The following is a 13,470-nucleotide window of genomic DNA, read 5'->3' as shown; positions in this document are numbered from 1 at the left end:
TGAGAAAATGAAGAGGCAATGAGAGTGCTGTGATATCTGGGCTGAGAGGGTGCCAGATGATGGAGAGAGGGCAGAGGCCAGAAGGAGGGAGCCTACTGTGGCCACTCCCTGCTGCAGCTCTAAGGTATTCCCAGCCATGCCCAGCATGGTCTTTCGGGCATTTCTAAATTGTTTACTTCCCCCACACACAGAGGGTAAGCTCCCAGAAACCAGGGATTATTCAAGATGACAAGTGTGCTGGTCACTGAAGGGGATACAGAAATGATTGTCTCTGCCCAGAGGATGTGACTATCTCGCCCTGAGGACACAAGTGACTCGGGAGGCAAAGCACCAGGGGTAGGGGAAGCATGTGGTAGGCCCATACACCTAGGAGATTAGGATGACTATTACTATCAAAAAAACCCAATCCCACCCCAAAACCCCCAAAATAAACCAAAACAGAAAATCACAAATGTTGGCAAGGATGTGGAGAAATGGAAACACTTGGTGGGAACGTAAAATGGTGTCATTACTGTAGAAGATAATAGAGCAGTTTCTCAAAAAACTGAAAATAAGGAACTTTCTAGAATGCTCAGTGAGACACGGAGAAGCAGCGGCTCCTGGAGCTGCGCCCAGCAATGCAGTCCTTCCCGCTCCCCCACACCGGCCTTGGCCCTCTCACCAGCTGTAGAAAATGGTGAAAGAAACCACTTACTATGATGTTTTGGGGGTCAAACCCAATGCCACCCAGGAGGAATTGAAAAAGGCATACAGGAAACTGGCCTTGAAGTACCACCGTGATAAGAATCCAAATGAAGGAGAGAAGTTTAAACAGATTTCTCAAGCTCATGAAGTGCTCTCTGATGCTAAGAAAAGGGAATCATATGACAAAGGAGGAGAACAGGCAATTAAAGAAGGTGGAGCTGGTGGTGGTTTTGGCTCCTCCATGGACATCTTTGATATGTTTTTTGGAGGAGGAGGCAGGATGCAGAGAGAACGGAGAGGTAAAAATGTTGTCCATCAGCTCTCAGTAACCTTAGAAGATCTATATAATGGCGCAACAAGAAAACTAGCTCTGCAACAGAATGTGATTTGCGATAAATGTGAAGGCCAAGGTGGTAAGAAAGGAGCAGTCGAATGTTGTCCCAATTGCCGAGGTACTGGAATGCAAATAAGAATTCATCAGATAGGACCTGGAATGGTTCAGCAAATTCAATCTGTGTGCATGGAGTGCCAGGGCCATGGGGAACGGATCAGTCCTAAAGACAGATGTAAAAGCTGCAACAGAAGGAAGATAGTTCGAGAGAAGAAGATTCTAGAAGTGCATATTGACAAAGGCATGAAAGATGGCCAGAAGATAACATTCCATGGTGAGGGAGACCAAGAACCAGGACTGGAACCAGGAGATATTATCATTGTTTTAGGTCAGAAGGACTATGCTGTTTTTACTCGACGAGGAGAAGATCTTTTCATGTGTATGGATATACAGCTGGTTGAAGCCCCGTGTGGCTTTCAAAAGCCAATATCTACTCTTGACAACCGAACCATCGTCATCACCTCTCATCCAGGTCAGATTGTCAAGCATGGGGATATCAAGCGTGTGCTAAATGAAGGCACGCCAATTTATCGTAGACCATATGAGAAAGGGTCGCCTAATCATCAAATTTGAGGTAAACTTCCCCGAGAATGGCTCTCTCTCTCCTGATAAACTTTCTTTGCTGGAAAAACTCCTACCTGAGAGGAAGGAAGTAGAAGGGACAGATGAAATGGACCAGGTAGAACTGGTAGACTTTGATCCCAATTAGGAAAGCCGGCGCCATTACAGTGGGGAAGCATATGAGGATGATGAACATCACCCTAGGGGTGGTGTTCAGTGTCAGACCTCTTAATGGGGCCGGTGAAGAACACTGCTGCTGGCATTTTACATGCAGTAGTGGATGGGATGAGTGAAGGACTATAATCATAGCTCACAGTGCTATTGTTTTTGTTTTAATATTCAACTATAGTAGTGTTTTAAAAGTTAAATGAAGAATACACTCAAATATAAAAGCTCTGACTTTGCCCTGTATGTATGATGACTTCAGTGTGCAAGATAAGTTTAATACTGTAAAAACTACTTTTAAAAAATCTCCCCTAGCGTTTGTTAGGCCATACCTTGTAATTGTTTGCAGCTCTATGTATATGAAACAGTTCAGACTGGACTGAGATGCTAGGTGTATGTATTGACTTCAGTGTATGACCCTTAACTGTTAAACTATGACGTTAAAACTTGTATTTAATTGGCAATCAGACGAAGAATTTATTAATTTGTAGAGAAGTGTTGGTCTGTAGTTACGTTAAGTGGGATTCATTGTGATGCCTCTGCATTTTATTGTCTCAACTGTTACTTGAAGATGGCATGCTATGTAATTTGGCCTGTGGCGTCAGTGATAGAAAAGATACCTCTAAAGAGGGGTTTATCATATGCTGCTGCTTGAGGGCTTGCACTTGTAGAATTGCACTCCCTTCTGCTGTGCCATCTTTTTTTTAAAAATATATATATATATTTATATATATATATATATATAAATATATATATATCAGTCCTGGTTACACTTTTTTTCCTTCTCTTTGGACCATGATAAACTTCAGAGTAGTGACTTCGGGAGCAGGCCAACTTAGAGTGAAGAGACATTATATGGAGAAGTTAATTTGCATGTATGAGACAGGAAGGTGTCTTCTAGGTATGTGACAGGCTTCCTTTAAACCATTTAACTTATGCTCCGAAGTAACTGTAATTTCATGTTCGTAGTATAGCAAATTATGATGAATAGCTTTAATTGAATGTTTAAAAGGCATGTTCACAAGCTTAAATCTGGAATCAGAATTAAGCAATAGAAATGTATGAATGTCTCCTTAATATACTGATTATAAAGCATTTCCAATGTGTCACTACAGGCTCCCCTCCCCCCCCGTAGATTAAAAGCACTGGTTTTTCACTAAGGTTAAAAAAAAAAACAAAAAACACTAAACTAAAAATAGAACACCATATGATCCAGCAAATGCACTTCTGGGTTAACATGCAAAAGAACTGAAAGCAGGGTCTCAAAAATATATTTTACAGCCACGTTCATAGCGGCATTATTCATGATGCTAAAACATGGAAACTACGCGAGCATCCACTGATAGATGAATAGAAAGCAAACTGTAGTCTGTCCACTCAATGGAATATTACTCAACCTTTTACAGGGACACCTGGGTGACTAATGGTTAAGCATCCACCTTCGGCTCAGGGTGTGATCCCGGAGTTCCGGAATTGAATCCTGCATCGGGCTCCCTGCATGGAGCCTGCTTCTCCCTCTGCCTGTGTCTCTGCCTCTCTCTGTGTGTTTCTCATGAATAGATAAATAAAATCTTTAAAAAAAAAAAAAAGAATATTATTCAGCCTTACAAAGGGAGGAAAACCTGACACACTTTATATTGAGGACATTATGCTAAGAGCAATAAGCTAGTCACAGGCTCAGTTGGTTACGCATCTGCCTTTGGCTCAGGTCATGATCCTGGGGTCCTGGAATTGAGCCCCGCTTTGGGCTTCCCTCTCAGTGAGCAGCCTGCTTCTTTCTCTCCCTCTGCCTTTCCTCCTGCTTGTGCGTGCTCGCTCGCTCTCTCAAATAAATAAATAGAATCTTAAGAAAAAATGCCATAGAACCGTACGATTAGAAATGGTTAAGATGATAAATGTTATATTGTGTGCATTTTACCGCAGTAGAAAAATTTGAAAAAGAAAAACATCCAACGAGAGATTAGAGGTCAGCAAACTTTGCCTGTAAAGGGCCAGGCATTAAATATTTTCAGCTTTGCAGGTCATACGATTTCTGTCACAAAAGTGCTCAACTCTGCCGGTTTGGTGCAGAAGCCACCATAGATAATGAATACACAACTGAGCATGGTGGGTTCCATGAAAACTTTCCCAGGTTTGGCCCTACGATTATGGTTGGGGGACTCCTGATCTCAAGATGCACGCGTGTATCTGACTTTCTGTTGAGAATCGGTGGAAGGCCTAGAATCTAGGTCTGTGAAGTTTCGTGTTGACTTGTCTAGCCTCTTGTCAGGCAGAGTGCAAATGATTTCCCTCAGGGAGAAAAGATAATTCCAAAGGTTAAGGATTTCTGCCCTGGAGGGCAATACCGGGTTTGTATCTGAACCACAAAACCTATTCTAACAATGCCTGTTCTTCAAATTCTCCTCCTGGGAGCTATCTCGGCTGTCCTGCTGGTTTCCCTCACGAATGAGTTAAATAAATCTCTGACGCATGTTCTTTCCTTACACACAACACAAAACAAAAACTGTAAGAGATCAAAAAAGGAGCGATTCAAATTGCTGGGGAGATCAGGGAAGGCTTCTTGGAGGTGGCAGCATTTGAGAAGAGCCTAGAAGGCTGGGAAGGCTGGTTGGTTTGGGGAATTGGTACCAATCTGTGGAAGGCTAGGGAAGTGTCACGGGGTGGGAAGGGTGGAGCCAGCACACTGGCTGAGAAGGTCTTCCAGTGGGTGATGGCTCAGGGATCACAGACCAGTTCCCTAGGCTCCATATGGCCTCCTGCCTGAGTCAGTCTGTATCAGGGTCGGGATCGGGATCGGGATCGGGATCAGGATCAGGATTGGGATCGATTCTGCTCAGGAGACACTCTGGAAAGGGGTACTTAGAGTGGAAGCCTGGCTCCCACACTGCTAAAGACCATGCAATCCTGATTTCATTTCTTAACCTCTAGCCATCAGTTTTTTCATCTACAAACAAAGATAATAATAATTATGGGTGCGGTAACCCTCTGACTCAAGGCCCTGGCGGGGACGTGGCCTCCTGTCTGGCTCCTCACAACTCTGATCACATCTGTCCTCAGGGTCACTCCCTCCTCCCATGGGCTTGGGCTGTGCCATCTACTCTAGGCCTGGGAAGGGGGAGGTGACAATGAGGCCCAAGGCAGGGACCTGTCCTGGCTGGGCCACCCTCAGCAGATGCCACTTCAATGATCATTCCCTCATTACGACCATAAACGATGACTGATATCATAGTTTATATTTATAGAACTAGATCTAGTCCTTCTGATGAATAACAATGATTAGGTGATTCTCAAAACAACTCTAGGTGTACACAAGAACCAGTACTGTTGGCCCATCGTACCCCTGACCAAACTGTGGTCCCAGAGGGAAGTTGCTGGTTGGCCTGGGGCTTAGGCTCCGTGCTCTGGCTGATGCTGATTCTGGGCCCGCTGCCAGAACACCAGGGTTTGTATGAACACCAGGGGCTGCATAGCAGGCCCAGAGGCTGCCCTGGGTGCTCTCAGACTGACGCCTCTAAGTAAAATGGTCTCTTAAACCCATCTCCAGGCAGACTCCAATGACACTAGGGTGTGTCTGGTTGTATAAAGTACACGCTAGGGGACAGGTTCAGCTGGAAGCCTGCAGTGTCCCAGACTGAGCCCGGCCAGCTGGGAGGTGCTAGGCATGCAAGGCTATCTTCATCTGCTTTCTGGGGAGATTACTGCCTCGTTTGCTTTCAGACTCTGATTTGCTGGCCCTAGTGGTACCACAAGCTGAACGCCTCGGGAGCTCTGGTCCTGCTGTGACTGGGTCTGTTGATTTGTTCTCTGGCTTCCTGCTGATCAGGGCTAATTCCTGAAAACTCAAAGTCCCTCTACAGGCAGGAACAGACCCTGGCCTGAACCAAGCAAGTCTGTCTGCAGCTCTGAGAATGTGAACTTAACCCCCCACCCCAAATACTCATTGAGCTACAGGGTGGAGTCACAAGGCACAGATAAACAGCCAGGGAAGTCAGTGAATCTCTGGCCTTGGAATGGGCCACTCAGCCTCACTCCTGGTGGTGGGGATTGGGCAAGATGACCCCTCTGGGTCCTGGGTCTCTTAGGTCAACCTCCAGCTGCTGCCCCTTCCAGAGGGGGATGACCTTGTCAGGCACATTTCTCCCCCTTCCACGGTCTTCCTGCAGCTCCTTCTGGGGCCTCAGCATTCATGGCCAGGGCAAATCCTTCTGAACATTTCCTTAAGGAACAAATCATGAGGGAGGAATTCCACTCCTAGGTAGATCCACCACAGAAACGAGCATGTGTGCCCATCAGAACACACGTACAAGAACAAGCAGGGCAGCTTTATGCATCATAGCCCCCAACTGAAATACAACAAATGTCTGTCAGTAGTAGGAAGTGTAAGCAAACTGTGACACAGGCCCACAGCAATAAGAAGAATAGGCACTGCTATATGCAATGACTTAGATGAATTTCACAGACATAATCATGATCAAAAGAAGGCAGACATAAAATACTACATGCTGTGAGAGTCCATTTAGATGGAATCCAAGAACAGCCAACATGAATAGAGATGGTGATACAAGTCAGAATAGTGGTTACCTTGGGATGGAGGGACTGCCTGCTAACGGGCCTAGCAAAATTCCAGGGCATTAGAAATGTTCTTTGTCTGGGTGGTACTTGCTTAGGAGTGTGTGTGTGTGCGCACGCGTGCATACACGCACGCACACATGAGTGCATGTGTGTAAAAATCTTCAGGTTGTATGCTTAAGATTTGTGTATTTTACTATTTGTACTTTGTACCTCAATTATAACAATTAAATGACCAAATGCATTCAAAATTTGTCCTTATGGTCTGCATTCTGGCTCTTTCCCCACCAATGGAAGCATCACAGCCACACTTGCTCTCTTTGTCAGCTGGGTGTTGGGTTGGCCAGCCCCAGAAATGGCTCTTCAGAGGTTTCCTGCTCTGAAGAGTGTGATGCTTGGATTTCTACCTCCATGACCAGCCCACAGAAGCAACTGCTTCTCTTTGTCTCCTGTCCCCTTAGCCTCTGTCTTCCCATATAAAGTGCCAAGGGGGGAAAATAGCAGGACAATATGGGGCCTGGTACATTGGAAGGCTGCCAGAAGGGATGAAAATTTGAGCAGGGCTGTGGCAGAAAAGAAGTCTGGGAGGATGTATGCTACCCAGGTAATTGTGGTTAACTCTGCAGAGAGAATGGCACAGGGAACATTCACATTTTACTCCACGTATTTCTGTAATGGTCAAAGATTTTAAAAGAACATGAATTACTTCTATATATATATATATTTTTAAGATTTTAATTATTTATTTGAGAGAGAGAGAGAGAGAGAGCATGAGCAGGGGGAGGGGCAGAGGGAGAAGCAAACACCCCTCTGAGCAGGGAGCCCTAGGTGGGGCTCGATCCTAGGACTCTAGGATCATGACCTGAGTCAAAGGCGGATATTTAACCGATGGAGCCATCCATGCGCCCTAATTCTATATTTTAAAATACTAATAGCACCACGTATTCACAGAAGTCATATAGTCCAACTTCTCAGTTTGAGCAGGAGTGAAGGTAGGGGCAGAGGTGGCAGTGTTTTGCCCAAGGCTACATGACTACCTTATGGTAGGCCATGGCTGGCCATCGGTCCCTCTGGTTACCTGTGTCTTGCTCTTTGGAACTTGGGTGCCTTGCTTGCAGATGGGACTGCCTTCTTGCCGTGTCTTCCATGGTAATTCCTGGGTGCAAAGAGAGAGAGAGAGGGAGTTCAAGCTTTCTGGTGTCTCTTCTTAACAGACCAGGTAGGTACCCACCCTCATGAGCTGATTACCTCCCAAGAACCTCGTTACAAATACTGTAACAGGGACGTCTGGGGAGCTCAGTGGTTGAGCATCTCTGCCTTTGTCTCGGGGTGTGATCCTGGAGTTCCGGGATCGAGTCCCACGTTGGGCTTCCCGCAGGGAGCCTGCTCCTCCCTCTGCCTGTGTCTCTGCCTCTCTCTGTGTCTCTTGTGAATAAATAAATAAAATATTTTTTAAAAGAGCAAATACTGTAACATTGGGGTTAGGGCTTCAACATATGAATGCAGGGGGACACAAATATTAAATCTATCATACATAATAATTCCTCCTACATGACATGATTTTTTAAAAGATTTTATTTATTTATTTCAGAAAGAGAGAGGGTACAAGCAGGGAGAGGGCAGACGGAGAGGCAGGAGCAGACTCCTCACTGAGCAGGGAGCCTGATGCAGGGCTCAATCCTAGGACCCCAGGATCATCACTTGAGCAGAGGGCAGACACTAAACCGATTGAGTCACACAGGAGCCCCTACATGACATGATTTGAATCCCTCTTCCATCTCTGTTTTTTTTTTTTCCTGAATTTTATTTAATCAGCAAATATTTATTGAGCACTTATTGTGTTCTAAGCTCTTAGACAGTGAAAAAGGGACAAAGATCTCTGCTTTCATGGATTCTTTTTTAATGTTGGTGGGCCCCAGGGCTTAGTCCTTGGTTCCCCTTATCTTGTTTTTTTTTTTTTTTAATTTTTATTTACTTATGATAGTCACAGAGAGAGAGAGAGAGGCAGAGACACAGGCAGAGGGAGAAGCAGGCTCCATGCACCGGGAGCCCGATGTGGGATTCGATCCCAGGTCTCCAGGATCGCGCCCTGGGCCAAAGGCAGGCGCCAAACCGCTGCGCCACCCAGGGATCCCCGCCCTTTTCTTGTTTTAATCTACTTTCACTCTCTTGGTGATCTCATGCAGTTTCACAGCTGGCTGTAGACAACATCTGTATGACAGGCTCCCACCTTTCTATTTCCAACTCTAGCTATCTCTCCTAACTCCAGCTGCCTATTCAACATCCCCACTTGGTTAACTAATATCTGTAGTGGAGGCTGTGGGATGCTATCTGGATTTTTTCCCCCTCTGGGTCCAACGCATTCATTCCCCCAGCTGTAGGGAATGTTGTATGCTCATAGCTGAATCCTTCCCAAGGAACCGCCCTCAGGGGCAGGGAGCTGCCTCACCCAATCAAGTCACTGGTAGCAAGATAAAGGATCGTCCTCTTGCTTCAATTCAAGTCAACCCTGGGGAGTCTTTCCCATTCAGGTACATGGTATATGGTCATTGATATGACAGAGAAGTTCTTTTCTGTCCTATCTGGAAGGAAGATAGGAAGCTGTTCACGTTTACAAGGGATGAACAACAGCATCCATTATGGTCTTGCCCCAGGGCTGTGTTCTTTCTTCTGTCATGAAATAGACTAAAAGGATTTGGAAAATCTGGGCATCCTGCAGAATATCTTATTGATCCACTGTGTCAATGAACAAAAGTGGAAAGTACATTGGAGTCTTGACAAGATATATTTGTTTCAAAGGATGAAAGATAAATCCTATGAAGAATCAAAGTCCCAATCGAAGATTTATGTCTACACACACACACACACACACACACACATACACACAAACCAGGCACACAGATGTTTATAGCAACTTATTTCATAATCGCCCAAGCTTGGAAGCAACGGGATATTTTTCAGCAGGTGAATGGATAAATAAACATCCAGACAATGAAATACTCTTCACTGCTAAAAAGAAATGAGCTATAAGCCATGAAAAGACACGGAGGAATCTTAAGTGCATATTACTTAGTAAAAGAATCTAATCTGAATCCAATCTGAAAGTGTGGCCTTTTGTGTGACTCCAACTATATGACAGTTCGAAAAGGCAAAACTATGGGGATGGTAAAAAGATCAGTAGTTGCCAGATCTTGGTAGGAAGGGAGGGATGTATAGGTGCAGCACAGAGGGTTTTTAGAGCAGGGAAACTACTCTATATGATACTACAATGGTGAATGCCTGTCATTATACATTTGTTCAAACCCATCAAATGTATAACACCAAGAGTGGACCTTAATGTAAACTATGGACTTTGGATGATTATTGTGTGTCAATATGGGTTCCTCAATTGTAATAAATGTCCCACTCTGGTGGGGGATGTTGATAACGGGAGAGGTTGTGCATATGTGAGGCCAGGGGTACATGGGAAATTTCTGTACCTTCTGCTCAATTTTGCTGTGAACCTAAAACTTCTCTGAAAAATAAGATCTATTTCTTAAAAAGAGAATTAAAGGCACACTATATCAGTAAAATTTTCAGGGATCTTGGAGCATTTGAGGACATCCTTTTCCAAGTAAAGAACAAAGGAAAGGATAAATTGCATCCCTCATCAAACAGGAAGCATAATGCCTGGTAGGACTCTTCAGGTTCTGGAAGCTGCACAGTCTACACCTGAGAATACTACTCTGACACATTTGCAGTGTGGCATAGAAGGCAGACTAGTTTTAAGTGGGGTTCAGCAGAAGGAAAGGCTTCTACAATAGGTCCAGGCTGAAGTACAGGAAGCCATACTGCTTGGGCTAAAAACTGGCAGACCCCTACCATAATATTAGCGTTATCTGTGCTCTGAAAAGAGATGTCGAGTTTATGTCAAATCCCAAAAGGAGAATCCCATCATAAACCTTAGACCTCTGAAATAAAGCTTTGCTGTCTGCAACAAAGAATTTGAAAACCAGCTCCTGGCATGCTCTGGTTCATGGTAGAAATGGAGTGACAGACCATGGGACATCAAATAATTATGTGGCCAGATTGCCCATCATGAGCTGGCTCTTGTCAGAGCCACTGGGTCACAAGGTCAAATGAGTCCAGCAGCAATGCACTGTAAGACAAACCAGAGGACAAGTAAGCTGGAATGAGCCAAATGCCCAGGTTCCTGTGTCATCTGGGATTATTATATCAGTATCTCTCCTAAGCTTGCATGTATGGCTACATGCTCAGTGCATTCTGACCAGCTGATGGAGAAGAAAAATGGCCTACTTAGTGCACATATTGGTCAGCTTGATATGTGGGTACAAAGCGAAAATGGACTTCTGACGTATAGCTGCTCCAGACAGTGGTAAGGGGAAGTCCTCCCAATGGGCATAACTTCGTGTTGTGTGGAAAGGGAAGTGGCCTTGGTTAAGAATTATGTAAGCTCATAGACAGTGGTGATGACTTGGCTGGTTGGTCATGGGGTCTGGAGGGTAGAAATACTGGCAGATCAGGGGCAAAGACGCATGTGAGAAAGCCTGTGGTAGTAAGTACAAAGTGTGAATATCTTTGTATCACATGTTATCTCCTAGCAGAGAGCATCCACCGTGGAAGAGGCACCAGATGCTCACGTGGTCAGAGTAATCCAGCCAGTTCATGGCAGTCAGCCTCTGTCAGACATTCCAGTGCTGAGACCGTTGTACATGAACAGAGTAGCCATGGTGGCCACGACGGAGGTTACATAGGAGTTCAACAGTGTGGGCTCTCCTCTTACCCTCTACTGTCACTGTTAAATATCCAACCTGGTTTGGGAGAGTCAACTGTTTACTTTTCAGGAATTTTGGGAATCAGTGACACCATGTTGAAATTGGCTGTGGTTGGAGTACTTACAACACAGAAATCAGCAGATTCTACGCGTCAGCCCCCACCTTGCCCCTGCTCAGAGAAGAGGTTGTTAAATGTTAACCCAGCATACTACTCAATAGAGACCAAAGCTGAGCCCCTGTTATGGTTCTATCCCTTCAACTGCCCCTTGGTGGCAAGTTGATTACTTTGGACTTCTTCCAACTTGAAATAGTTAGCAATTTATCTTGACTGTAATTGATACATGTATCAAGGCCCTTTCTGCCAACAGAGTCTCACCCAGCAGTATTATCCGAGGGCTTACAGCTTCAATGCGCTACCACAAGACCTCATATTATCTGGTATGGGACTAAGGAACATATGTTAGAGCAAAGGAGGTATGGCAGGGGCACATGATTATGGAATCCAGTGGCTCCATCACATAGGACAACGCCTAGAACCTGGTAGCCTGACAGAAGGATGAAACAGCATTTTGAAGGCACAGCTGGATTATCACCTTGTAGACAATAACTTACAAAGATGGAGGACCATTCTCCAAGATGCAATATATACCCTACATCGGTAACCTTTATAAAATGCTATGTTCCCAATAGATAGAATACATGAGTCCAAGAATCAAGAGGTAGAAGTATGAGAGGCCTTGTTTACCACCAGTCCTTGTGACCCAACTTGGGGTATTTGTGGGTCCAAATCCTGGAACTCTAAGCAACATCGTGAGTTTAGAGGTCCTGGTTCCCGGAAGTAGAACACCACATTCAGCACGAGTCCCGTTAAACTGCAAGCTATAGTTTGTTCCTGATCACTTTGGGATCCTCATGCCAATAGACAAGCCTGAAAATAAGTCATCATCTTGATAGGGCTAACTGCCCTCATTCATCACAAAGAGACAGAATTTTGTTTATTTGACAGAGAGAGAGAGAGAGAGCAAGCAGGGGGAGCTGTCAGGAGAGGCAGAGGGAGGAGAAGCAGGCTCCCCACTGAGCAGGGTGCCCCATGCAGGGCTCCATCCCAGGACCCCAGGATCATGCCCCAAGCTGAAGGCAGACGCGTAACCAACTGAACCACCCAGGTGTCCCTAACAACCATACAGGTCACTATTTTTAAGTGGACAGTTTAATGTTTTGACAAATACATATAGTAATGTAACCACTGCCATAATCATATTATGAAACATTTCCACAACTTCCCAAAAAGTCTCCCCTATCCCTTTGCAGTCAAATCTCTCATCCTGCCCCTTGGCCTCTGGCAACAACCATGTGCTTTCTATCACCATTGTTTTGTCTTTCCTAAAATTTCCTATAAACGCAAACATACAGGATGTAGTCTTTTGCTGTGACTTCTTTCAACTAGCGTAACACTTTTGAAATTCACCCAACCGTACTGTTGTCCAGTAGTAGTAGTTGGTTCCTTTTTGTTGCTGAGCAGTATTACTTAGTGCGGCTAGCTCACACTTAGTTTCTCCATCCACCAGGAGCTAGACATTTGGATTGTTTCCAGTTTGGGGCTTTCGTCAATAGCAGTGCTGTGAACATTCTATACAAGCCTTATATGGACAAATACTTTCTTTCCTCTTGGGCAAATGCCTAAGAGTGCAATTGCTGGGTCATATAGTAAATCAACGCTCAACTTGATAAGAACCTCCTAAACTGTTTTCTGAAGTGGCGGGTCATTTTGCATTTGCACTGGCCGTGCATAAGAGTTCAGGTGGCTCCACATCCTGCCAGCACTTGGTATTTTTAGTCTTCAATTTTAGTCATCTCATTGTGGTTTTAATTTGTATTTTTCCCAATAACTGATGATGCTATTTGCCACGTATCTATAACCTTTGGTGAAGTGTATTACGTGCCACCCATCTATATTATTTGATCAAGTGTCTGTTGGAATACTTGGCCAACTTTTTAAAAAAGATTTTATTTATTTATCTGACAGAGGGAGGTCGGCAGGTGGGAGAGGGAGAAATAGGCTCCTCATTGAGCAGGGAGCCCGATGTGGGGCTCCATCCCAGGACCCGAGGATCACGACCTGAGCTGAAGGTGGACACTTCACCGACTGAGCCACCCGGGTGCCCCTATTCTGCCAACTTTTTATTGGGGTTTTGTCTTCCTATAATTGAGTTGTAAGAGTTCTTTACATATTATATGTATGGATAGATGTTATACAAACATGTTCCTTGGTCTGTGACTCCACATCTCATTTTACGGTCTATGTATGTCATTTGAAGAGTAAAC

The 13,470-nt window shown here is 44.8% G+C and overlaps 1 pseudogene; it reads left to right on the top strand.

The window, feature by feature from the left end:
* The first annotated feature begins 630 nt into the window (after positions 1–630).
* On the top strand, positions 631–1,883 carry LOC140613278 (dnaJ homolog subfamily A member 1 pseudogene; annotated as a pseudogene).
* Positions 1,884–13,470: the final 11,587 nt, after the last annotated feature.

This window comes from Canis lupus, chromosome 21 (assembly GCF_048164855.1).
Source record: "Canis lupus baileyi chromosome 21, mCanLup2.hap1, whole genome shotgun sequence".
NCBI lineage: Eukaryota > Metazoa > Chordata > Mammalia > Carnivora > Canidae > Canis > Canis lupus.
This window is presented reverse-complemented; position numbering and strand designations above follow the sequence as displayed.